Genomic DNA, 26901 nt, shown 5'->3' on the forward strand with positions numbered 1-26901 from the left:
TGCTATTTGCAAAAAAGATTCAAACAAAATGAAAGAGTTAGGTTGGGAAGTGTTAGCACACCCACCTTATTCACCCGATGTCGCACCTTCTGATGATCATTTGCTCAGGACAATGCAGCATTTCTTAAGTGGAAAAAATTCCGAAATGTAGAAGAGCTAAAAACCGGACTTTCTACATTTTTGATAAAAAAACCATCTATATTCTACCGATCAGGGATTGAAAAATGACTTACTAGGCGGCAGGAAGTCATTGATAAGGATGGCGACTATTTTACTGATTTACTACTTTAAATTTACGAAAAAAATACGGCATTACTTTCCGGCACCACTAATACTTTCCACGAGAACCCTTCGAGAAACTTTACAATCAAACTTTCAATGTTTACGACCCGACGCGGCGTACCCAACAAAGATCTTCGGGTCGCCATGGACAGAAAATCAGAGTGTCCACGAAGGGGGCTATCAGCACGAAAACAAGTGTGTAAATCCAGTGGAACGATCTCTCACAAAGCCAATCCCCGATTCCGAGCGGTGCCCGTGTCCACCATTAAATTACTGCTGCTCCATCGACCCAATTTGGGGCGATTTGAATAACATCTTTCACACGTAACGATATTACCGGTCCAGCGACATTAATGAATGCGCACTCGAAAGGAAATTAACGTTCGCCGTCAAATTGAATTGTCCGCGGGTCTCCTCGATCAAACCGGGCGAGAATTAACCGGGAAACCGAAACGATTCCGCACCGCGTCAATGAAACGGCCGCAACCCCTCCGCCTGTCCGCGACCGACACAAATTAAATTCGCGCAAAGAAAATTAGTCTAAACGAATGGACCGCGAGACAGAAACGCGACGTCAAAAGCGCGTTGCAATTACCCCGATGACGGTGGGTCCGTTGCGGGAGACAGTTGCAACCCCCGTGAAACACACACAGGCTTATTCGCCCCCTCTGCACGAGTGGCACGGTTCCATTAACGGCGCGAAAATGGGGTAAGAAGGCGTATAGGAAGCGACGCGAATCGAGTGCCACGGCAAACTCGATTTCTACCGGTAATCCGGAGCTTCCGGTTTCGAAGGGCGGGTTCGCAACAAGCAACCCCTGCGGCCGGACTTACGCTCCGTCGCCGTGGTCCAGGATTAAAGCGTCCTGTGGCGCGCGAATAATTTCCCCGCTCTCTCTTTCTCTCTCTCTCTCTCTCTCTCTTTCTCTCTGCCCACCGGAAGATTAATAATTCGTCGAGTGGACCCGGCGATCCTTCAAAGGGTCGCGCCACCTTCGCGACGATAAATCTGCCGGATTTCATGCCGCTGTGTATACTCTACAAATGAAATTTTTCTGACGAATGGCCCGTTTTTATCGAAAATCCCACCCCCGGGATTTTACGATTTGATTACATCTCATGGATCTCGGTATTTTGAAATTCGAAGCTGAAGGGACATTAACCATTCAGATTCTATTTAATCCTGACCTTTTGCTGCTGCGTACCCGACAAATGAAATTTTTTTGACCAATGGCACGTTTTAATCGGCATTACCACCACCCAGTTTCCACGATTTTATTATATTTCATGAATCGCGAAATTTTTACAAATACCGCCGCATCGCTATTGAAGTTGCGTTCCCTACACGCCTCGCTTTGTCAGTTCCCATTACAACTGAAAGCCGTAAAGTGTCCGAAAAATTCTTTTGCCATCGTGAAAAACAATTCACTCGGTACATCGCGATTTCCCAGTGGCACGAATATCCCCATCGATCAGCCGGAAACGAATAAATCACGGGGCTAAATCCAACGATCTTGAACGATCATGCGGAAACATCACGCGGACCGGCCGGGCCGGTCTATTATATTATGACTGATCGGGGATCGGATTTTTTTCGATTAAATCAAGCTTGACGGGAAAAGGAGGCGGGTGTGACGGTTGCCTGACGTTTCTGGCAGACCCGGTGCTTTATAATTGACACTCGCGAGGGGCGTGGAGAGAGAAAGAGAGAGAGGGAGTGTGAGAGAGGGAGAGAGGGGGGAGGCACGAGGCTAGTGCATCGTGCACGAGATCCTAGGCCTGTTGTGGGAGCAGCCGTGTCAAAGGGGGTCCTTCTCTTCGGCGAGGGATGGGTGCAAGGGGGCAGGGACGCAATTGAGATTGACAGTTAATTTCGTCGTAGCCAGGGCGGTCCGAAATTTCGAAGCGTCGGGATTGACCTTCCGCTCGAATGGAAACCCGACCGAAGCAATGCGAAAGACCGGAGACATGGTCCAGAGAGAGGGATGGGCCGAGGCGTCGCGACGCCGGCCCTCTCTGAACGCAGCCTCGCGAGAATGCACGGTATTTCCCATTAGACGCGCAAAACTCCGACCTAGCCGTGCCATCGGCTCCTCTCCACTTGCTGGACCACCCCCAAACCAGACACCCTTCTGGACTTCGACGGAGATTAAAGCTATGGCGGTTTCGCTGCGCACCGATTTTCATCCTCTTCCGATCGCCGATTCCTCTGTGCGCTCCCGCTGCCAACATTTGGGACTTCCGGTTGCGCGGAGTTCGAATTATCGAGGTACATAATTAGAATATCTTCGAGTGAGCATCCCTGTGGTATGATTCATAGCCACGGAATTGGAACAGTTTTATTGGTCTTGATAAGGATAGACATGGTTTCATTCTTTTTACATATGAATTTAAAGAATAAAGAATAAAGACGTAACAAGCGTTATTTCGGGTGGCACAGCTTGGCCAAGAATGCTGTAGTACTGTCATTCGAATCCTATGAAAGTTTTAGAACTTTTTCAAACTACATACTAGCCATGGCTGAAAGGTGGAGTTTGAATTTTTTGCGGTGAAGTCGAGCAAAAAATGGATGTCTAGACGCTTAGCCAACCTGATGGAACACCGACGTCGGCAGACGTTCGCCCCGAGGGCTTTTAATTTTTATTTAAACGAAACGATCAATCAAAATACGAAAACCGCGGACACCCGTGCTATCCGCGTTTATTTATCTTGAATTTACCGAGGACAATCGCTAAACGAAATAACAAAAATTGCTTTAATCAATTTTTTCGGTATTTTCCTGAAAGCTGTTTAAGTCTAAATTAACTTTGGTTTATGGTAAAACGTATTTAACAAACCGATTTGTCCTACAGATCGCACAGGGAACTACACTCAATTTGTTCGAATGCACCACAATAAAAATAAATTTCTGAAATTGGTGAGAAGTTAATGTCGCGTACTTACGCGTGACTGTCGTCGCAGTTAACGCGTTCAGAGCAGTACGCGTGCCAGTGGTATAATTCCTTTGTCTGGTCTATAAAATTTCGGATATCGACGCGAATCTTTTTCTAAATCAAAATAGTCCCGACCGCAAAGGCTTCGCGCTCCCGTATCTCCCGCATTAAAATGCACCGGCTGTCCCGGATAGTCACTAAAAGGCGCGCGTATCTCGCTTCCGCGTTTTATTTAACCCGAACAAAATAAAAGCCGCTATCTGCAGCAGTTTAGGAGAACGAAGCTGCAAAACTTTATTCGCCGTCGACTGAACCGTGGATGATCGCGCATTTACGGCCGCCAGAAATGCGCCGGAGAAACGGTAAACCGCAAAGTTCGATTAAATTTATCGCGGACTTCGGGCGTCGTTTATCGGGCGAATAAAATCCTGGAAATATATCCGGCCGCGCGAAAATAGAAATTCGCGAGACTATTGACAGCGCGTATCTTATTGTCGGCCGGGGATATAACGTTTCTCCGGTTACCCAATTTGTTCAAATCCCATTTTCGGACGTTTGCGACGATGGACAAGAGATAGATTCGAATCGGTTTACACCCACGTAACGCAATTACCTGGTCAGCTCGTTGCTGACCAAGAAAGAAGCGACGTGGCGTCGTTAGGGGACCTGCAGGGCCATTAGTTATCGTGTTCGGACCCATTCCCAGCTGGAAGTCCTCCGATGTCTAAGGACCGAGAGGTTTGTCTCAATTATCGCTCGGTGCAACGATCCCGGAGTGACGCGGCGCACTGGCACGCCCACGGAGGCTCATCCCCGCGAGATGCACTTATCCGCTTCCTCGTGGCCCGGGAGAGAACTGATGCAAATGGCACACCATTGTCATTAACTCGATACATCCTTTAAACCCACCGCGCCTACACCCTGCGCCCCGCCACGCTCCTTCATCTTCTTCATTGTTCGTTCAGCTTTGATTGCTCTTTCGACGACGTCCGTCTCGCGGGTCTTTCCACGCTCGCGATTGCGAACCAGACCACCACCGAGCCTCCGCTGCGTTTTCACGAAACTGAAATCTCCCGCAGCTGCAGAAAGTAGATCTTTCAAAAAGTGCAGCCTCGAAACAGGCACAATCAACCTAATTCAAGGCACACTTCGCTTTTGCTTGCAATTTTTACATGTGGCTTCACAACTACACTTTCGAATCAACGAAGTATTCGACGGTGACGTTGAATTTGCGTTATGATGGATTTGTCTGGATCGTCGGATTTGTGTCAGGATACAAACCCGTACGGATAAGTCGTGAGTCATCTGGAAAGTGATTCTGATAACTTGAAAGGGATTGAAAGGCTTACGGGACAGTTTCTGTCGAGGAAGAATGGATTTGGGAGGATCAGAAAGTTCGAGAAAGAGTTCCTAATATGCTAAAGATTTGTTAGAGGGATCGTGAAAGTTGATAATCCTTGTTTCCCAGAATCTTCGTGTGTTCCTTAGCAACTTCTAAAACGTTCGGTCCGGTGTAGACTTAACTTGGCGTGGACTCCCGAGGCTTTGGGGGAATTGTAGGTCACCATAAAACGGGATCACCTGGACACCGTGGCTCTGCCGCGTTATCATAAATTTCAAGTTCGGCTGCTTTTTTAGTAGATCATGGTACACAAATGCATTAACAAATTAATTAACGAGTCGCGCCTCGGGAGGATATCGCGAACCACGCCGAATTATCGCGAAAGAACGGATCGCCCTCGAGTCGTGGCAAATTCATCGCTTCCGCTGGCAAATTGCTCTTATCAACGGCCACTTCGCATCTTGACGAACGCCGCGCCGCTGCTATCTGCCATAGGGGTGGGAATAGCCGGTCGGGCATATGCTAAAGCCGAATTTATCGTGGAATCGTAGCGGAACGCGGAACTGATTTATCCAGCACGATCGTCCGGAATAGGCTGTTGACGTCGATCCGCATTAGACTTAGGGAGGGTCGAATTACCGGGGCGTGTCGGGAGGGTCAAACGCGCGAAATATGAAAAATCGAGCAGTCGCGTTGCTCCACGAGCAGGGGCGGCTGAAATAAAGGGAGAGCGAGCGAGAGCAAGATAGAGAGAGAGAGAAATTCGTAGAGCCCGATGTACTTTCGCCGAGGGTACGATCGAGCGAGCAAATCTTGATGAATTGACCGATCTGCGCGAGCTTCAGGAAAAATGGACACGTCACTCCGTATAAAGCGGATATGCCCCGGACACACTCGAGAAAATAGCGAGAGAGAAGAGAGAAGGGAAGGGAGACCACCACACCGCCCTTTTACGACCTAGACAAAAGTGGATGATGGTGCAGCGCTAGACACGGCGGATACCGATCTCCGAACGGCATGGAAATCGTGACGAATCATAGAAGCTTCCGATTGGGGTGAAAGAGGCAGTTCGTCCTCGTCGGCCGTGCTGGATAGCCCGATAAGTGCGCGAAATTGCTAGACGAAGGGGCGGGGGTCGTGAGGGGACTCGGGGGTGCTGCGGCAGGCGCAACCCCTCGTGAATTACCGATCGTCGCGGATTAATGGAAGCCATGACTCGTCATAAATTCCCGGCTGCCCTCATATTTCGGGAATAACGCCGCGAGGAAGAGTTCCGCGGGAACTTTCCTCCGCATTGGCAGCCGGACAAATCGCTCGCGCGGGAATTGACGCGACGCGACGCGTTCGTTCCTTCCGGTGCGAACGGTGCATCGATTGCAGCCCGGATTCAACACCGGGCTCTCCATGGTTCAGTTTATTTACAATTATCTAAGAAAGTACAAGTGATAAATTGAAAATGCGTACAGAATAATTGTTCCAATAATTTTATTTTTATAATATCCGAATTATTTATGACTGCAGAAATGAAATAATAATGAAATAATCCATTCCAGTTGTAATGCTGCGGGCTAGATAGAACTATTCAGGTTGCTCGTTTGTTTGTAGATCGGTTACGAACGCAGAAGCGAAATAACAATTTATTTCCTTCCGTTTATAATGTTCCGGTAGCGTTGCGAGGAAGCTATCAACCTCATCATCGTTTTTCCGTCTCTCGCCATTACAGATACCATTAAAGATACTTTCTCAATTTCTTCTGCTGCTCCGACTGCTCCATCTTCGATTTATCTTCCAATTGTTTTGACCGTTTTATCTCGTATACGATATTTTTCCGCCTTTCTATTTCAGCCCTTTCATCTGCGTTCCACATTCCGTCCGCTTTCTTCTCCGCGCTTATATTTGTCGTCTCACATTTTTAGCAACGGTGAAAACTTATAAATCACTGTGCGCGGTACGCTGCTACAAAAATCTGTAAATTGAAATTTATTCGGAACATACGCGAGACCCGATCACCCCAAAAATTACGCTACTTTCCCGCAGAGTGATCCGAATCCATAACCTCGGAACTTATCTCGCTAATAATACGGAACAGCTGAAGCAGACGTGCCTGGCAATCTTTCGCGAATAAGCTTCCTCCGTGCACTTATTCCGGAAGATAGTGGATCGGTCGGTACCCTGGCCAATAAGTCCACGTACGGAGCACGAGACAGCAGTCAGTATGTTAAGGGAATGTCCGTGGAATAGAATTCCTCGGAGCAGCGTTCCATTCTGCCGTCCGGGTCTGCACACGGGCTATTTCTCTGTCGGCGGGAAACGCATCGATTCACTGCCGCTTACAGTCGATTTCCGGCTCGGTATTATCTCGAGAGTCTGTCGACGAGTCCCCCTCTCCCTTCTCCGCCCCTATCCTCCTCGCAATATTATCGGCAAAACTGTTCCCCCGTTTCGATAAAAACGGGGGGCTGGCCTCGAATATCGCAATTACTTCGCTCGGGCTCCGACATCTTAACCGAGGGTCGTCCACTCTGCTCGGACATTAAATCCGTACCGGAGGAATTAGAGGACGGGGGTGGAATTAACACGCGGAAATCTGTTTGCCCGGCGAAGAAATAAACTCTGGAATTTTCCACGGGCCCTCCGTGACGCCCCGGAACTTTGTTGAAACGAGAATAGACCCGTCACACCCCGGTGTCGTCGTTAGGTGCTTCTTAATGGGGTAGAAATATGCTTGTACTCCGCGATGACACATAAGGGGTGAACCGCAGGGGGTTGCTCGTCGAGTCACAATGGAGTCGACTCGAGAATTCTTGCAGATTTTAGACAGTTGTCGTAATAGAGGACGTAATATAACCCTTTGGCTCCCTCGAGGCTCCCAGTAATAGGAGACGGAATATTTCTACGTAAACGTTAATTTTTACATTAATGTATCTATATTATTTTATTAATATATCATTACATAAAGTACTTTCGCTTTGTGGAATTTATGAGGTCACTAGGTGTCAGCAGTTAGATCATCTTAAAGACGTGAAAAAAATTGTTTATTCTTATTCCAATTAAAATATTTTGTGCGACTTTGAAGAGCGTGAGGGGGTTGGAAATAATGGAGAAGATTAGAAAGACATCGAGAGAGAGAGAGAGAGGGTGGATTTAGTTTCAGCGACTGTCTAGCGAAACGCGTTGTCGCTAGAATTTCAATAATTTTCCCACGGATTACAGAAAGTCCGGGAAATCGGAAGCTCGTTTCCCTGTGAAATTTTATCCGTTGGCAGTCCGATAAAAGCCGAGGACGCGGCGCATATGGAGCAACGTATCAAAGCGTTATCAGCTATTCCCTGTATCGCATTTTGCAACAAAATCGTCGGGGCCCTCTTGTACCCTCCGAAAACGCACTGGTCATCCCGAATTAAACTCGCGCGTACTCGAAATTTAACAAACAAAATCCTCGTCCCCCCAATACTCCACTCCCGGCTCGCGTTTCGCAAATAAATACATCGACTGCGCTTTCGCGTGCATCGTTGAATATCATTAAATGCTATTCGACGCTGTCCGCGAGCTCCGATTCGCTTACGTTATCGAGCGAACCGTAACAGTATCCTCGGCTCGAATCATCCGCGGAGCTTACATCGTTTTTCGTTCGTTAGAGAGATATCGAGCAGGATTACTATAAGGACCGTAATTTGTCAGATGATACGATGCTCTTGGAAAATATGAAAATCAAAACTTGTGCTCAATTCGAAGCCATTACACGCGCGAAACCATTATCCTGTTTCATTTTGCAATAAACGTTGACCCAAAAAATAAAACTCCACTCCAGTTTGTTGGAATTGATTTCGAAAAATCGTACATTTCATGCGAACGTCCGCAGTTGGTTTCCTAAAGTGCTTCTGTGTTTTTCATTCTGTAAAAAAGCGAGTATGTAGGTCAAATGTAAACACGGAGATACAGGAAAAATTGCAGTTAATACGATTTCGTGAAAACTCAACTTCCATGTACTTTTCTCCAGCAAATTTCAGAATACATTGGAGTTAATAGGATTTTCGAATAGTTTACACATGGCTGTTTCAAACTACGATAAATATAGAAACCTTCTTTAGTAATTTTTCTGTGATTGTAGTGATAGCAGAAATAATTTAGATGGTCAAGAAAAATTCAAAAATAATTTCGGTGTCTTCTTGAATCTAAAAGTTTGAACGTAACAGAATATTCAGATTTTAAAAAATATTTAAATTCGAATGTGTCCTATATAAATTGTTTTCTTTATTATTACTGATTAATTATATTTCATCCGCCTCGTTCTCGAGATTATGGATGTAGTCACCCTTTCGCCCCCAGGATTAACAGCGCCTTTAGAGTGAAAACAAAAATCCCCGGCCGCTCGCTGCTATTTCATTGCATACGGCCGTCGTTTACGAACGCGTGAGCGTCTCTTAATTTAGCAGAACGCCAAGAATCGAACTCGTTCGACGGTATTTAAGGTCCGCGGCTTTCAGTTTGCTCCTCGGCATTGTCGAGTAATTTCTGGCGGCGCGATTTAACGGCAGGCGTTAATCGATTTGATTGTAGCCGCCGTTAACGTGTCCGGAGCCGTTCATTGCGAGCTAATGGATCGCTGTTAACAAGTTTTAACAACGCGCCGCGGTCCGTGACCCAGAACCAGTGTTCTCGATCGACAAATCAGAAAACGATTCCGTAATGATGAGAGGCGCGGGGAATGGATTTCGCTGGCGGATTGAAAAGCCCTCGAATCCCCCATCGTGTTCCCATCGGTGTAAATAGTGTACATATACAGACCGTTCGGACAAAAATGGTAACAAAGGTTTCACGCTCCATTTTATTACGCGAAATCGCGAGCAGTTTCAAAGCGTGTCGCGAGCGTGCGAGCGAACAGCTCGATCGGCGCAACTCGCTCCGAATAATAACAAAAGCCGAGTTAACCAGTTCGACGCGCGTAAAAATTCTTTTTCTGCCGTTGATCGTGGTTGCAGGAAACAACGGAGCCCCCACGGCCGAAATAGAGCCCTGTTCTCTTTCGCTTTCCGCCGCGCCGCGCCGCGCCGAGCGCCTCCTCGATTTTTCGCCGTTTGAGCAACGAGAGCCGTGTTTGCCAATAATTTTCGATCGGCCATCGAACCGGCGCGGCGCGGCGCGCCCCCTCTACCTCGTTAAAAGTTTATCAACGATTTTCCGTGTGTCGCCTCGAATTTCGCGCCAGCGATACGCGCGAAAAAATACCGAATATTTCGGGAATCGTCGGGTCGCGCAGCGCCGGCTGAAAGGCGCTGATGAATGATTCGCGATGGAAAAATAAGTCGAAAATGTGCCGTTCAATTTACCGTTCTCAAGAAAATAGAGCTCGGAATGTTGTTTCAGCATGTCCGGTTACATTCTGAATGTGCGCGGTACGAACGACAATGTGTTTATTAACGCGAAATTAATTAAAAAATTGTTCGCCTTTTGACACAGGTCTCTCAGTTCTTAAGTGATTCACTGTGGGATTTAATCGGAAGTGTACGTGTACTTGACAAGATTTTAATCCTCGTCCTAGTTGCATTCTTGCGAGCATTTTAATTCTTTACTAAAAGCAATGTCGCAAAAACTCAATTTTCCTGTTTTCTACCTTTCAGAGCAACATACTTACAGACCCATCACCATTGCATTACTCGCCATTACCGCCGACAAAAACATTTCCCCGTCCAACACACGAATAATCATTCCGACAGACGCCCTATCCAACCATCCGATCGAATTTCTTTCACGGGAGCTGACAGAATAACCTCGCATTCAGTTGGTACGCAGCCAGATGTGCTCAACATTTTTGCAAACGTGCAAAAAAACAGGCTCGAGAACGTCGATGTGAAAATTTAGTCTCACGTTGTACGCTTACTTTTCCGTTAAAAAAAAAACCAGCTCTTTTCAATAATTCACCGCGGTGCTCAATACACAGTGTGGCGTCGCGTTTCGAGAGATGAAACCGTAGACTACTATAGAGAGAGGGAGAGAGAGAGAGAGAGCGGATGGAAAATCGTTGGGGAAAAACGGGGAAGGAAAAACTAGTGACACGGGGATGGTAAGGGGGTGAAGGGTGATCGGATAGATCACGAGAAAATTCATATCGCGTCGGACGCTGCGGGACAATTCGCCGGAGCGACATTTGATCGGCGGAGCAAACAGAAACGCAACGCAATCGATGATCCCACCCCCTCCACCATCCCCAGCAGGTTAGCTGATAGCGGATCCGCTATAGGGCGCTGACCATGCTGGACTGATTCTTCGTCAAACAATGACGTCACCGGCCGATACTTCGGCTAACGACCGTCTTCGGACGGACCCGGCTAATTGGCTGACGTTGGCGACGTGACGAGTAGATTTCTCTCCGGGATTTTTCTCTGTCCATGGTGTGGGAAGATGGCGATCGGGGTCGGCTAGGATTAGCAGACCTCGAGGTTTCATTTGCAGAGCGATTGCTGCCTGCAATAGAGTTGCACGCGGTGATTCACCGATTCCCGGCCGCACCGTATATTTTGCTTAGTTGCCGCAGGAACCTATCTCTCTCCCTCTCTCTCTCTTTCCTCGAATAAAAGTCGTCAATCGATTTTTTATTTGTTTGACCAGAGGGAGAATGGAATTGTTACTGTGACGTCCGCTCTGTGTTTGACGTTGCCGTCGTACGGGAAATAGACGGCTTCGGTGGTTTTGAAAAGAAGAATCGCTGAGCCGATCGACCTTTGCAATTATTCTACCGCAATTTTGCTTTTAGCGGTTTGCGCATTGACGAGTGTACTGGAATTGATTGGGGTACAGGCAATTTTATGGAAAATTGTGTAGTCCGGATTTTTATGCAAAATAAAAATTGCTTGTTCTCTTAGATCATTTCAGCGAGTTCTTACCTACCGATTCTTGTGATAAATGTTCATTCATCACCGTGATTGTTTCTGCTGTTTAAGGTATATAGCACGCAGCCGAATTAGACATAGTAGCGCGCACGAGGTGATACGCGAGGTAAGCACGAAAATACCGCTGGTCGTAATGAATTCGACTCGACGAGCCGAACGCATAACAAAACGCTACGTAACTCTCGTGCCACGGTTGGTTCCGCGACCGAAACAATGCCGCGGCCAACGGAGGTGAAACGCACCGGTTCGGTTCCGCGATACGATCGCGGAATCCCCCCTTTTCGCAGAAACGACGTCACACCGGTCCCACCGGCATCGAACGCCCGGTTGAATTTCAAATCGACGGGAGATACGGTTTCTGAAAGCCACGGCCGCTTCTCCAGCCTTCTCCGAGTTCACTTCCATCGGGTATCGCTTCGTTAAGATAGCGTTACGCGAATATCGAGTGTCTCGCGCTGCGCTGCTTCCTCTCCATCTATTCGCAAACCACGCTCTACTATCCTGCTAGCATAATGTTAAGTTCTACGTGCTTTAGAAACCAAACAACTGGCTGCGGAACCTGGTCAATCGTTTCGTTTACATTTCGTTACCAATCAATTTCTGTCACTTCTAATCAAATCGATTCTGTGTCACTGTGGCTTGTTTATTGAAAGCTCAACCGAAGATTTCGATTAAAATTGATAATATGTCAATACTACTTGTACTTAGATTTAGACTAAGGACTAAGAGGACTAAGAGAGAATTTCTATGTTGGATATTCGTGCAAGTCCATTACAGGATCCAAGAGCAGCCACGAAACTTCTCGGGACCAGATGATAGCGACAGGGTTGCTCGCACTATTTTATCCGAAGAGAAAACCTAAGCGTTTCTAGACAACGTGTTCTTCGTGGCTAGGAGACATTAGCCCGCGGCCGCACGGTGAATTCAATTTTGACGGAAATTGGATTTTACCGGACACTTTTTCACCCTGTAAGTGGAAGGCTGCGGAGAGATAGGTTCGTCGGAGGCAGCGAGAATTTGGTCGTTAATGTACTTTAGCTCCGGATCGGTAGACTATGCATTTATAGCCTCTATGAAATTCACGAAGTAACAAACTTTGGTAATCGAACTGGGCTTTTCCAGAAACGAGGAAGAAAATTGTGTTACGAGGAAAGAAAAATTTGATCCTCTCTCTCTCTTCGACTCATTTTTATATGACTAACGACAGTTCAGATCGAAAAATTCTTTTTCCGTGGAACAAAGAAACTCGACGCGTTTGTTTCACCCCAGAATCCGGAGATATTGCGTTACCCGATTCGAGGAGGCATTAACGCTCGGCCGAATCAAGTCCCGCAGCTACCGCGGAATTAAACTCCGTAAGTCGCGCGAATCGAACAAAAGTTTGCGCGACGTTTGCGAAAAGAAGTCGCAGAGGCGCGCGGTTCTTATCGCGGAGTCGGCGAAGTTCCGCTAGACGAGCAAAACAAAAGGAAAAGAAAAGGGGAGGGGAGCGAGTGTCTTTATCCACTCCGGTCGACGGGTGCGCCGGTAAACAGGGTACTTAGAGGTAAAGTGACTCCTGAAGGACCTGCAACCGGAAAACTGTCGCCTTCCCGAATCCCATAGAACGATTCCATCTCGAGCTCGATTCAATTATCGAGCCAGCGATGACACATCGATTATAAACGATGGTTGAACAAGCGTGACTCCGGCTTTGTCCCTTCGCTCCTTTTCTCTGCTCATTGGCATCGCCTTTGTCTCGATCTCGGAGCGTTCTCTTTCTCTCTCTCTCTCTGTGCCTTTACATTTCTGGTTTCCCTTCCATCGACACCGGGCTCCATTATTTCCGTTGCTCAATGTTAACTGTTACGCGGGGTCTTGTTACAAGTTCCTCCGCTTTTCCGACTCCTGGCTCCCCGGTTCTTTTGTTATATCTGGAATTTGATACACCTCGACCCTGTTTTTGTTTCACGCGACTTTTCTCGCGTTTCAATGGACTTAATTGACTCGACTTGGAGCACAATCGAGGAACGTCACCCGGTGGGACGTTCGCGAAGGAATTATACTGAGGCGAAGATTTTATGATTCACTCCGATTGCGAGGAGTGCTTGTGGCTAGTTTGCCGTTTGCTAACGGGTAATTAACCCTTTGCTCTACGATTACTTCTGGAGTCGTACTGATTAAAGCGTCTATGTTCTTAACAATTTCACACGAAAAGAAGATAATTTTATTCGCTAACAGCAAAATGATTTTATTTCTGAAATGTTCGAGAACTATGTTCGAATTTTTTTCTCGCGAAAATAAAATTCTGGGTCAAAAACTTTGTACGGTGGGGTTCATTCGGTGGACTTTAAAGTGTACGAAAATATTTTTCTGCCTTAAAAAATGGTGACACTACAGGCGTGTCGCCCGACTTCCTTTACGGGCTCTCCACGGTGTTGTACACAACGTTCACATTTTTTGCCCTAGTCCCTAGACACATTTGTTGCCAGTATTGCACACAGAGTTACACACGGATTCTACGTGAAAAAAATAAAACTTCAAAAGAGTAAAACAAGCATGCGTGGAATAGACATTGTGTCTGAGTCAGATCTGACCGTATCTCCTTAAAAATATGATGCTCGATCAGGAGGTAAGACCCCAGTGACTTTCATAATTTTTTTTCTCGAGAACAGCAAGATTTTTTCAAATAAAGCTTCACAGTTTCCAAGAGTAAAAATTCTGAAAAACCATTTTGTCGGTCCTGCTGACCGAGCGTAACCCCTTAAGCCGTTCGTTCCGCCGGTGATCCATAGCGATCGGTGTGATCGCAGCGACAATAACAGTCGGTCAATCATCGTTACGGGCGCATCCTGCCACGGCCGAAACTGCGGATTCTCTCGGCTCGGTCGTCGCACAAAGGCAGGCCGAACACGCGTGTCCCGCGTTCGAGCTGATTGCGTCCTCGCTGACCATTACGCCGGATCTGCCAATCTTCAAAGCAATATAAAGCCACGGCTTTATTTATGTACAGCGGGGGCCGCAGAGACGCCGCGCCGCGCCGTCGAATCGGCCCTCGCTTCAAACCACGCCCTTACATAAACAGTATAATTGCGGGGGCGTTCGGCCGAATATATCGCTGCTGCCCCCTTCCGCTTCGTTTTCGCCCCCTCCGCGGCTTGGTTTTATCACCGTCGCGACGAAACGATCCGCTTCTCTCTTTCTCGTCTCCGCGGACAAGAACAACGAATGGGGACGAAACCAACCCCATACATCCCCGCATCGACGCCGACCTGCTTCTTCTTCTGCGCCGCGCCCTTCGCAAGATTCGTACGCGTTGCATCTTGCATCACTTTTTAACCCCCGCTGACTTTTTATTCTTAATCATGCGTTCCTCAGGGTGAAAAATTACCCGTTTACTATTTGTACGTACTATAAAATGATTGGACTCTCCTTATCTGTGTTGTCTGATTTTTTGTGTAGTATTTACCGTTTATGAGAAAAAACAGTAAATCTCGGGGGTAAACTTTACTTTACCGGACTCAAAATTAGTACCTTTCTCCTACGAATTATGATATGTTTGGCATGTAATCCAGTAGATTTGTATTTACCCGCCGCGGATGCAGATCGATGTTTCGATCTTTTAGGATCAATAGTTGAGGAGCTATGGTCGCTTAAAGTTGAGCATTTTTGACAGATAAGGGCGGCGCCGTATTGGTTTGTAGTGACAACCGCGAGCCGCTTACCTTGCCTCCCCAGCCTCGACCTAATCCCAACCAACTCAGTAAGCGACGTGCGATCGTCACTACAAACCAATATGGCGGCGCTCTTACCTGACAAGAAACTGGAAATATGCTCAACTTTAAGCGACCATAGCTCCTGAACTATTGATCCTAGAAGTTTAAAACTTCCATCTGCATCCACGATGGGTACAAATCTACTGGGTTACATACCAAATACATCATAATTCGTAGGAGAAAGGCACAAATTTTTAGTCCAGTAAAGTAAAGAGCAGCCAATCTCTGAGAACACCCTATATATTCTAACATTCTCGCGAAATTAGCTTGAAATCTTTTGTAGTGCAAGATAAAATTGTATTGAATGGTTTCTCTCCCTCTCTCTTTTGTCTCCACGGAAAGAACAACGAACAGGGATGAAAACCAGCCCTCCGTACTACGCCCCCGCATCGACAACGACCTGCTTCTTCTTCTGCTACGCGCCCTTCGCAAATTCATACGCTTTGCGTCACCGAGCGGAGGGCCGAACGCGACACGATCTATGAATCCCTCCTTTTTCGCTTCCTCCCTCGCACAGAGGGTGGAAACGAGCAAACGCGAACCCGTGAAATGAGATCTTCGTGGAACTACGCTGTTTCGGGAACCCTCGGTGACTTTGCGCTTTTCTTTGTCTTGTACACACTCGAATTGTGGATTTTAGGCGGCTGCGGTCCGGGATTTTTAAGGGTTGCTTTCAGTGTAGGTAGGTTCGACATAATTTTGTTATCTGGCACACATATTTTCTTGATGTCTGGAAACTCTCTTCTCCTGAGCGATAGTTTTTTCTCTAGAAACACGACTTGATTTACGAGTCGGTGAAAAGCTTCGTTGCTCACGCATGTTCGGGTTTATTAGGTCAACAGGACGGATAGAAAGTATGGAAAGAGTTTGAATAGCGTATCAACGGCGTTCAACGGAGAAGAAGAACATATTGAAGAGATTTGTCGGAAAAAGTTTCATATGAATATTCACATTGTTTTCTACTTCTTTCATTGGACCCCGACCAGCATTCGGAATAAAAGGCTTGAAAGACAATCTCGATCACCGAAATTTGTTCTTTGTCAACGCGTTTGTTATCCCGAGTTCGAAACCGTATCACCAGTTTCCATTTTCTGCGGTATTTACGCGCATTTTATTCGATGAATCCGCCAATATTGAAAAAGCCAGCCAATGAGGATGGTTTACGCTCCACTAATTATTCCACTGTTAATTACGTGTCGATCGCGTGCGCCACACCGCAAATACGGGAACGATCCAAACGGTGATAAAGAGAGCAAGAGAGAGGTGGAAAAAGCAAAAAGGTTAACAATTTTCGCGTTCCGGGAAAACAGCAACGGATCATGGACCGGGTCGTCGTCACACACGCACGATACTAATTTGTGTTCCGTTGGAGTACGCTACTTTCCTGTTTCTCCTCTCATTTTTATTTTACTTCTCTCTCGTATCCGTTTTCCTCGAGACTCTCCGCAGCTGGCCTCCGCGGGATGTTTGCGCTTGTGTTTAACGTGTACACCGTGGTAAAACCCCCTTGCCAGAGCGAATTTTACATTAATTTGTCGTGCAGACTTTATGGCATAATTAGGCTCCCGTTTGAGCGTGGCTAACGCCGAGAAACCCGTGAGCGCGTCAAGTGGGATTCCAGCGAGAGCTCTAATTAGAATGTTTTAATTAAAAATTCACGATTTGGGTCAATCCTCTCGCGGCCTTTTGATTTTCCAAACTCGCAAACTCGAATCAACGAAATCCTGTGGATCTCTCAGCGAGAAAACAATCGAACGGAAATAAAATTTTTTTAAAAATAAAATATCTTACAGTTTGTTGCAGGTAAAATTCGATCGACTATTTCAATGTTTTCCTTGCGTTTTCGTAAGACAAACAGAAAGACATCGGCCACGTTACACTATCCGAAAATAGCAAATAGATAGAATCTTCATCCTGAAACTTCAACCCCCAAACGAAGATTAACATTTGCATTCGCTTCAAAAATAGACTACCATAGTTTGTACCCGAATGTTGTGCTAAGCGTTGTAGACCGTATAATACATATTATATGCAAACACCCTACCGCCACATTATTATTTGGCTAATAAATATTGCATACATCGCGGAGAGCCGGTTGTCTAGGATCTACGAGCTCCGTTAAGCCTAGCTCGCAGCAAGACCCATTTATCTAGGCTCTACGAAGACCAGCGCGCCTAGATTACAGAGCTTAGTATACCCACATTTCGCGAGCCCGGATGCAACCGGAATCAATACGTTTCGAGAATCAGCATAGAAATGAACCGGAGACCGGGCTATTTTGCCCGAAAATTTCCCTTGGCGAAAGAAAGAAAACCTCGAGATTCCTCGAGGCGCCTTCCCGCAACGAAGTTACGGGGTTTTCCCACTTCGCATCGACGTCTCGCGCCATCCGACCATCTTTACACCCCCGTTGCCTTTTTATTCCGCTCGTATCCGCGTCGGAAACGTTTAAAAAATCGTAATGGGACGACGTGTTCGGAATAAGCGGCTCGCGTCTTCGCTTTAAAAGGTGTTTTATGAATCTACAGGTTGTAACCTTGTTCTTCCCGTTCGTTCGATTAAACCTACCCCCCGCTTGTCGCACCATCCCCGGCGACCCTACGAGTTCAGAACTAAAATATCACCCTCGCGTTCCCAAGGCCGGCGCCACAGCTTCACGCTTCGCGCGTATTTATTCCGTCGAACTTGCCCGGGGATTTTTATATTTTCTTTTTTCCACCGTGCGCACCCCGCGACGCAACCCCCTCGTCCTTGAACGGGGGTGGGAAGAAGGTGCTTTTACTGCCACCGCGTCGCCGCCGTTGCCGTCGCCTTTTAAAAGTTGCCCGCTGGTAAAGCTTGTCGGAATTATTTATACCCCGGGCGTAAAAAGAAGAGAAGAAAAATCAGGGAAAGTTCTGATTGCGGGAACACGCGGTAGAATCAGCCTCTTTCGTCCTTTCTTGCAGCGGCACCGATGGGAACAACGTTAACCCGGCCACCGTGTGGCTTTTCATATTTTTCTCCACCTCCTATCTCCTTCTGTTTCTTTGTTTTTCCCGACACTCTACCGGAGCTTAAGAGTTTTCATAAGAGGCTTTTCACCGACGCGTGGCTTTCAAAGGGTGGGAATAAAGGACCCGGAAACGGCGGATTTTTTAATCACTGTTACCGTAAAACACTTTTAACCTCCGGCGGACTTTATGACCGCGGTGACGGGGGTGTCGAAGACTTTTTATTTTTTATGCGTTCCAGCGGTCATCGTATCGATCGCTTCTACCTTTGGCGGTTGCGGTGTTTTATAATCAGCTGTATTTTTTGTGTTCTTTCGGCGAACAATCAGAAATTCAATAAAAATGATTTTTTGCAGACAATCTGAAATTCAATAAAAAATGACAAGATTGTCACAGCATAATTCGCTCATGAAATTATTGAAAAAGAGAATTTGATTTATTATAATTGCCAAATAAATTGCTTAAGTATACAAATGATTCCGGGGTTCCTTTTCAGCAGAATCGCAATAAGGCGGACGTTATCCGAGGAGCTAAACCAGAACGGACTTGTTAATTTTGCATACTTGGCCTGCCTAAGTAATCAACAACTTTAATCGCGAGTTACGGCGCAATATAATGCAGTTACTCGTTTTATCTCCGCGGAGGCGTGGTGTGGCGCACGTATATACATATAGATCGGCCGGTGTAATAACGTTATCTACCCGCAGCCACCTCTGCAAGGAATCGTAACGCTTCCGTAATACATACTGCTACTTCCCGTTACTTAATTTTATAACTTCGTTTCTGCCCCCGAAAGGGCTACGGCTCGCGGCTCATTAAATTCCGAATAAAACAAAGGCCCAGACCGACCCCTTATTTTATTACGCGCTTCCCTTCGCCTTTATTTTCCACCATCGATACTAGACTTCAACAAAATATTTTATGTTTCTGTTTCTACATTTTAAACATTTCGTACCATTTACTGTGTATTTATACGATGTTTATAGAGAACGCGATGTAACAATTACATTTTATACGATTGCGGATCCATTTGTTTGCTTTGCCGTCGATCACGGTGGCTACAATGAACTTTAATTTGTTATTATATTCTCCAGGCTTTTCATACCGTGTACTGAATTTGCGTGATGAAACGAAAAATTGTTCCGATGCATTCTCTGTCTCCCAACCGTTCAGGTTTCCGCAACAGCTGCGATAGATTGTTTAAAAAAAAAACAATGCGGTAAGAGGTTATTTTGTCCCGCGACCACAGGCACGTGCAAAAGCCAAGGTGGGTCGTGGAAACGAGCCACGCAAAGACAAGTTCCGAACTCGACACTCGTTTATACACTCGACTCGGCTCGGCTCAAATTAACCGGTCAGATAGAGAGAGAGTTTACCTTGCTCCGCAGAATCCGACGAGGCTTGCCGGCGTGACGACCCTCGTTAACCCTGACTCGCCTCGTCGAGGTAACCGTCCTTAATTACCGCTAACTTGCGCCTCGTTTCCGGCCAAGGAACCAATCCGAACGGTACTCCCCTCGGATGAGTGGGTGGCAAAGCGCGCGCGATCAAGAGAAACCAAACGAGAAAGCGAAATAGAGAAATAGATAGAGAGAGAAAGAGAGAAACTCTGACAGAGCGAACACCAGGTCGACTGAATTATCGGGCCGGTCCGCGTTCGCGCCGGCGGCGCCCATCGCGTCGCAAATATGATCGGATTTGCCTTGAAAGCTGCACGCATGAATCACGATTACCGCGAAATGGAAACAATGCTTGTAGAAGTGCGGCGCTAGCTGCCGAGTCGATTTATTAATCCGGACGCGAGCGCGGCGCGAAAACAACGGCAATTTCAAGTAACATCGGATTCCGCGGTGTTCGTCCCGCTATCGCGTTTTATTGCCTCCTAGCTTTTGTGAAACGGGCGCGGCCGTTCCGCCATTTTTCCTCTCCTTTTTTTTTGTTCGTTCCCGCCTGTTCCTCGTGTTCCCGCGCGGGGGTGCGGGACACGAAGGAGGGAATAAAAATTTTTCGACGAGAGAAACGGGACAAGCGATACGGAGGGAACACAGTTCCTGTCGAAAACGGAGCGGAGACGACGATAAAGCGCAACGCTCTCCCGGCTACCGTGATTTATTGGCGGTTGTCAAGTGATCGATGAAATGTCGCGAACACCGAAGGCGGAACGAGCTTTTCAGTGTCTCTGCTCGGCGAAAACCGTGGATCACCCTGTATGCTATTGATCGGCCAGCGACGATTTTTATCCCGTTCCGCTTCCGTTGACGGGGAACGATCGTTTCGCGACCATTTTGCGCCAGCAGGATCTTGCGCGCGGCACTGGGAACTTGGTATCTTTTCGAAATTCCTGATTCTGCGAGAAACTATGTGAAAATCAGTTCTCGCTTCTGGTAACCGAAGCACGCAATTTCCTGCCGCATAAAGATTCACCGTCTACCGATATAGAATCATTTTCCGCGTGGAAAATCTCGTGTTTTCGACTGGAGCAGGTGTTTACCAGCAAGTGCGTGCAAAAACATTGTTCGAGGGCAAAAGGGGTCGTGTCATTGGCTTGAAGCCGGCGCGACGTGACTTTCCAGGAAGGAAGCACGAGCACGTAGCTCGTAACCCCGCGACGACATAAAACGATACGTTGTTTGTAACACACGAGCACCATCGGTAAACAGCGATCGCAGAGCCACGACCTCGCAGAGCAAGTCCATTAAACATCGAATCCAGACTGGTCGGAAAGACGCCAGAACCCTCCCACACTCTCTTTCAATTTCAATCGGGATTATACGTACACACGTTTGTTAAGAAGAGAGAGGTCAAATTGAACTTTGACCGAGCACCAACCCTTAATTTCCTGTTCGACTTCTTAATTGCACGTTTGCTGGCGGAACGTGCACTTAGAGTTGCTCGGGGCCTGGTTACCGGGGACTGCTAATTTGAAAGGAGGACGTACGCGAATTCCGAGATCAAAGGACACACATCTGTTCGCTGCGAAAAACCACCCCCTCGGATGTCGCGTGGATGTCGAACGTCCCTGGATCACGATGGATATTGCACGGTCTGCTGTGTCACGGTTTTCTGTGATGTTTGATTGAGTTGATGGGACCATAGGCTGCCCGTGACCCCTTAACTTTCTGAGAGATAGGTCCACGAAAGATTTTTATACTAAAAATTTGTATTCACTTTAGTTTCTCACACTTTAATAAACGTCTTAATAAACAACTCGTAACAGCTGCACTTTAATTTTCACGACCTGTTTGCCGGATGATTTAAATTATGCAAAATGGAAAGTGCTTTCCTTTTCTTTTCTTTTTTAGTTACGTTAAAACAGGTGAGTCATTTAATATTTTCTTCTCGTAGAAGATTACTACCGCTATTACGCCATACGACAACACGCAAATAGTACTCGTTCACGTACCCATTTCCATATATTAAAACCTGAATAACAGGATCATGTGGTTTTTATCCTGCCGATTCAATTAGAAGTATGAATCGTCCTGTCGATCGTGGAACGAGAAAGATCTGGTAATTGTACGGGAGAGCGTTGTGTGCTGTGTGCGAGTGATACGGGATCGCGAGGATATATCGTAGCCTTACATTTAATTAACACTTCCGTGGAAGTTGCAGTTGTTCCATGGAATTTAATTCTGCTTTGCACTTCATTTGCGAAGAAACTGAATAGCTGGCAAACATGAAATTACGTCTATAAATGAAACCGTCGGTATGATGTATTACGCTTGTTCGTACGGGACGTGTATTAATTTCCGGCTACTTCAAGCACGCAATTACGGTTAGAATTTCGTTTCTATGTAAAATTCCAATAAAATTGGAACTTCCTGCTTCGAAACGCGAAATTGTCAGTGACTTCTCGCGACTAAATGAATTGCTATACCAGGCCATTGTACGAAGGTCTACCGATTAATAGTTTGCTATAAGGCGAATTAAATGTCAACGAATTAGGGTATCAGTTTCCTCGATGCTGTATACCAGGCCGTGCACCACCATTCTATCAGCAAACAGGACTCACGACGGAATTCGAAACTTGGATTGGTCATCGGAGCAAGCCAAACACAAAAGACCAACATAGTCCGCGGATTCCATTAGGAAGCCGAAGAATCGTGGAAATCGGGAAACCGTCTAGCAGAGAGGATCACTCCGGCGGAGTGGATCGTCTGTGTAGGATCCAAAGACGACGACGCGAGTCGATCCGGAAGATCAAAGTGTCCCGGAGGGATGGTCGGTGGCCGGTCGCCGGGCCGGGCACACCGGTGGGAGTTTAATTAAATATTAGCTTCACCTTGGCTGGTGGGAGAGGCGCGGCGTAGACGAACGAGCCGGAAAGATAGCCGGGAGATTGGTGTAAACGACGGCCAAGGGCACTTTCATTTAAAACGAACTGTATCCGAGAGCGCCGCACCCCCGGAGGGCCCCCGTATGGGACGCGAACGCTAATCCAATTTGCGACCAGCCGTTCCTTTTAATCCTTTGGCACACACAGCTTCTGGCGTAACCAAGTTTTTAAATTAAATTTTCAAGGCACCCGCAAAATCCCCGCTCGACACGCTGCTGGCCAACTCGTTCGACGTCGATTTTCCTCTCGTTTCCCGCTTCGCCTGGTGAATCCTCTACACTCTACGCCCACGCTGTATGTTTCTCCTCTCCTCTCCTCTCTCTCTCTACCTACTAATTCGACGTTTGCCGTGGCAGCGATCGATCCGCAGCCTCCGCCCCCGCATCGGTTCCCCGAGACAAGACACAATTAAGCCCCGGTTTACATGTAGACGACGCTCGGACTAGTGGAACCGTTCCGGGAACTGGCCCGTAATTACCGACTGCGAACGGTCTTTGCTAGCAACTCGGAACAAGACAGCATTATATGGGAACTGGCGCAGTGTAGTAACTGGTGTTAGGGAACTAGCGCTCCCGGCGCAAACTGGCTTTTAGATAGCAACGAACCCTGTCTCTCTCTCTCTCTCTCTCGTACACACATACATACATGCTGTTTATCGTTCGCGCGCTCTCTCTCTCTCTATCTCTCTTCGTCGAGCCGCCCGATCGCGGAAACGTGTTCGAAACTGGCGGCCGTTTTCGGTAAACACGCTTTATGCACCGGACGATACGTTAGCTTGGCGGACCTGTTACATACTTGCTGTGCTGTGAGAAAAGACTGCGAAGGACACGCCACTGTTTGTTTTGTTGTGAATGTTGTTCTCAATCACATTTTTTGGCTAGAGGGTGTTTGCTGAGCAATTTAATGAGGGATCGTGCATGTTGGGGATGCACGTTGAATATTAACATGACGAACATTGAATTAATTTACGATGTTGCACTATAATATTTGTCCGTAATAGTGTCCATTAGGGATGATGTAACTAGGTATACGAAGAGCACTTGCTTTACACTTAATTAAAAAACCACTCATCCAATTCTCGATTGGACACGACGATATTGCCCGGGCGGATCGCTCGTCAACAAATTGCAATGTGCAGCGGTTAATATGGCAGTTATACCCCGTAGGTACGCGATATTTGGATTGGTCATTTCGATGCGGTGATATTTCGAAACTCTCTCCATACTTCGAATCTCTCCACAGCAAACTCGTAATTCGGGTGAAATACATACACACATAAATTCAATTTTGCCGATGCATGTTTATTGATTTGTAAGAAAGCCTTTAATTACGTTGATTAAAATAAATTCACCGTGACATTCGTACTATTAAAAACGTTCCGAAATAATTATTACGGTTAAAGATTAATTCGAATTTTTTATTTCTCTTCGCATTCGGGGAGACGTTCACTCATTTCTCTAGCGAGTCGGCCAACTTTCTTCATTATGACCGCCCTGTTGAATCTTTCGGTCTGTCCATCTCGCATCGTTTAATCAAACTTTTAATTCTTAATCCCCCTACGTTCCTATCTGGACTCCTATGTCGCCGGAAGCGACGCACGGGTAATTAAGAAGCGTCGAAAAGTCTAGCTGTTACGACGAGACTGGGTCTGAAATGTGTCTGCCGAGTTATGGTTAAACATTTTCCAGCGTGATCCTATTGGTTTTACATTTTGTTGAAATACTCGACAAATCGGACACGTCAAATGCGTACTTTCTTCAGTATCAGGTGGAGTGGGGTAAGTCCGCCCTAGTTTTTGCAAAGTTGGACTTTTTAACTGATGTATTTTCAGTCTGGTATGTGAAAACTTAAAGCAAGAGCGTTAAGAGATACAAAGAGGTATCAAACTCTTGCCAGAGTTATTACTGATGAATTAGTATAATATTATGTAGGATTCTAATTTTGCTTGTAAATTATCATTTTGATAGAATATTGTACAAAGTGTCAACTATGTCTCTGAGAGTTAAAAATGTTTTCGAACCTTGTTTCAAGTGCTACGGGGCAGGAAAAGAATTATCAAGCCTGCTACAAAATGCTTTTTGTTGAGAAAAACACCTTTATTCTTGGGCGACATCTATGTAGAATAGTTCATACTAACTTCTACTACATTAACAAATACAAGCCAGAGAAATTTCGTTCATATTATACTAAAAATAACCAATTAACGGACTTGCCCCCATAGAGACGGACTTACCCCACACTCCACCTTACTTGAATAATTAATGAATTCATTCGGAAGAAATTAGGTTCTAATGCGACATACAATGAAATCCGGAATCGTAGAAGATAAAATTCTCGATTTTCATTTCCGCTCGCTTCGAAATGTTCATAAACGTTCCCGATCTGCGACCGACAATTTCCCAGAAAAAGTAGCGCGTCGATAAAAGGATTTCGCAGGCGACTTTCAAATCCGGCTGTCGGCAATCACCGTTTCCGCTGGAGCCTAACGAAGAATCCGGCCGGTCGATTAATTACAAATCGATAACCGAGTTATTCGACGTCTTGCTCCGAACCAGTTTCCAGGAAACAGTATATCTCCCGGGCGCAAGGATCGCCGGGAAGTATTCGATTGAATCGCGGCGACAAGTGGACCGGGAAACGGTTGTGCTGCGTCGGGGCCCTCGAAATCGCTCCGCGCATTTCCAATTCATACTTGAAACGCGAATATCGCATAATACGTCTATTTCCGAGGCGCACAACAGCCGCTCTTACGCAAACGCTATTCTCGCGGGGCCATTGTGCGGTTCCCGCGTGTAGCCTCGATATTCACGCTGGTAAAAGCCGTACGTTGTCCCATAACACGCTCTCTGCTCTCCTCTCCTCTCTCGCTCGCTCCCTCCCTCTCTTTCCCTATCGCACCCTGTAACACTGAATTCCGTCGTGAGGTAATGACCTCCGACGGTGCTTAGGCTATTGATGCGCGTGAACTCACGCACTGCGGTCCCGAATCAGAATTTAGGATCGTTCGGAATCGATATGGAGTACTTGTCCCTATTAGTGTGCCCGTCCCTATTAATGCAAGTTCGTATAAGCAGTAAAAATTAACTTGAACAAATAAATATAGAGAAGTTAACGTTTTAATGTATAGATTACAAAGGAAAATATCGCATTACAATTTAACTCTTGAAGCGTATTAAACATTTTTCCAGAGATGCACATTACGATGTCGGTATGGCGTGCAGCACGAGACAGCTTTTATTGCTATCGTTAGTGGCAAAAATATAGCCAGTCGGGACAGAACGTTACTTGTCCGGTAATCGGCTCGAGAACCGATACCATGTATCGTATCACGGTCGATTCCGTGTCAAGATAAAACGGTCTCCTTCACCGGAAACTTCTTCCTGCCTCTTCAAGGAGTACTCCACGCCCGGAAGTACCATCCGGGTTATTTTTGAAGGGCTATCTGTGACGGTGATGGTCTAATCCCGGACCGATAAGCCCCGTTTTTTATCCCATCGAGACGCCATCTGATCATTTCATTGAAAGACTGAACATTGTTTCTGACAGATGTGCAATTAGCGAGAAAATGGCACGTTGCTACCATTTATATTAGGTTGTCCCAAAAGTTCCTTCCGGAATGTGTTCCTTTAATGTTGCTAAATAAATACAAACAATGCGATAATCTTTATGTTGATGTTTTAGTACTTCCTAACATGAATTTGCATTATGTGCATGAATCGAAAACCAACTTTTGGGACAACCTAATATTTATTTAGCAATATTAAAAGAATACATTCCGGAAGGAACTTTTGGGACAACCTAATATTATAATCCTGACAAATTCTTATATTTCAACATTGTTCATGGAATCTGTACTTTCATTATAAAAAGGTTTAAATCAGAGGCTGTAAGTACCTCGGAATGTTTCAGATTTCCCTACAGCTTTGAACAATCAACAAGCAGACCTGAGAGAATAGGATACTCGTTATTTAAACCTCGTTAGTGAAAAATCATATCGCCGACAGAGGAAGAATTTCTCTCCACCGCATTGCTGAAGGAACTTCATCGGACACTTTGATCTTCTCATTAGACACCCCTAGGCGAATTCTATCAATTTAATTTATTTCCCACAGGTTGTGCAAAAAGTAAATATGACTCCGTAATCGAGAAATGTATCTACTTATTTTCGTGGAAAGAAATATCGAGTGCCAGGCACGAGCAACTAATTTTTTAATTTGCCTCTTAGGGGACCTCTCAGGGGATCCAATAACCAAGTGAAGAAAGAAACCCTGCAAGTCCCAGAATAAAAATCAGTGACGAGACTTTGCTGTAAGATCTCGCAGAATTCTTCTTTCTCAAAAAATCCTTTTCCCTCAGAACCCACAAAACAT

At 46.2% G+C, this 26901-nt stretch overlaps 1 protein-coding gene across 2 annotated transcripts in view; it reads right to left on the reverse strand.

Annotated features, from left to right (window-relative positions):
- Window positions 1–26901, reverse strand: part of Fas2 (neural cell adhesion molecule fasciclin 2) — a 136916-nt gene that overhangs the window by 68054 nt on the left and 41961 nt on the right. The window contains exon 1 of one of the 2 annotated variants that reach the window (XM_076425296.1): window positions 19572–26126. The exons of the other annotated variant lie outside the window; for it this stretch is intronic. The gene's annotated coding sequence lies outside the window, so the exon portion shown is untranslated. Of the gene's footprint in view, window positions 1–19571; window positions 26127–26901 lie in introns of those variants that run through there. 2 annotated transcript variants of the gene reach the window in all.

This window comes from Lasioglossum baleicum, chromosome 6 (genome assembly GCF_051020765.1).
Source record: "Lasioglossum baleicum chromosome 6, iyLasBale1, whole genome shotgun sequence".
NCBI lineage: Eukaryota > Metazoa > Arthropoda > Insecta > Hymenoptera > Halictidae > Lasioglossum > Lasioglossum baleicum.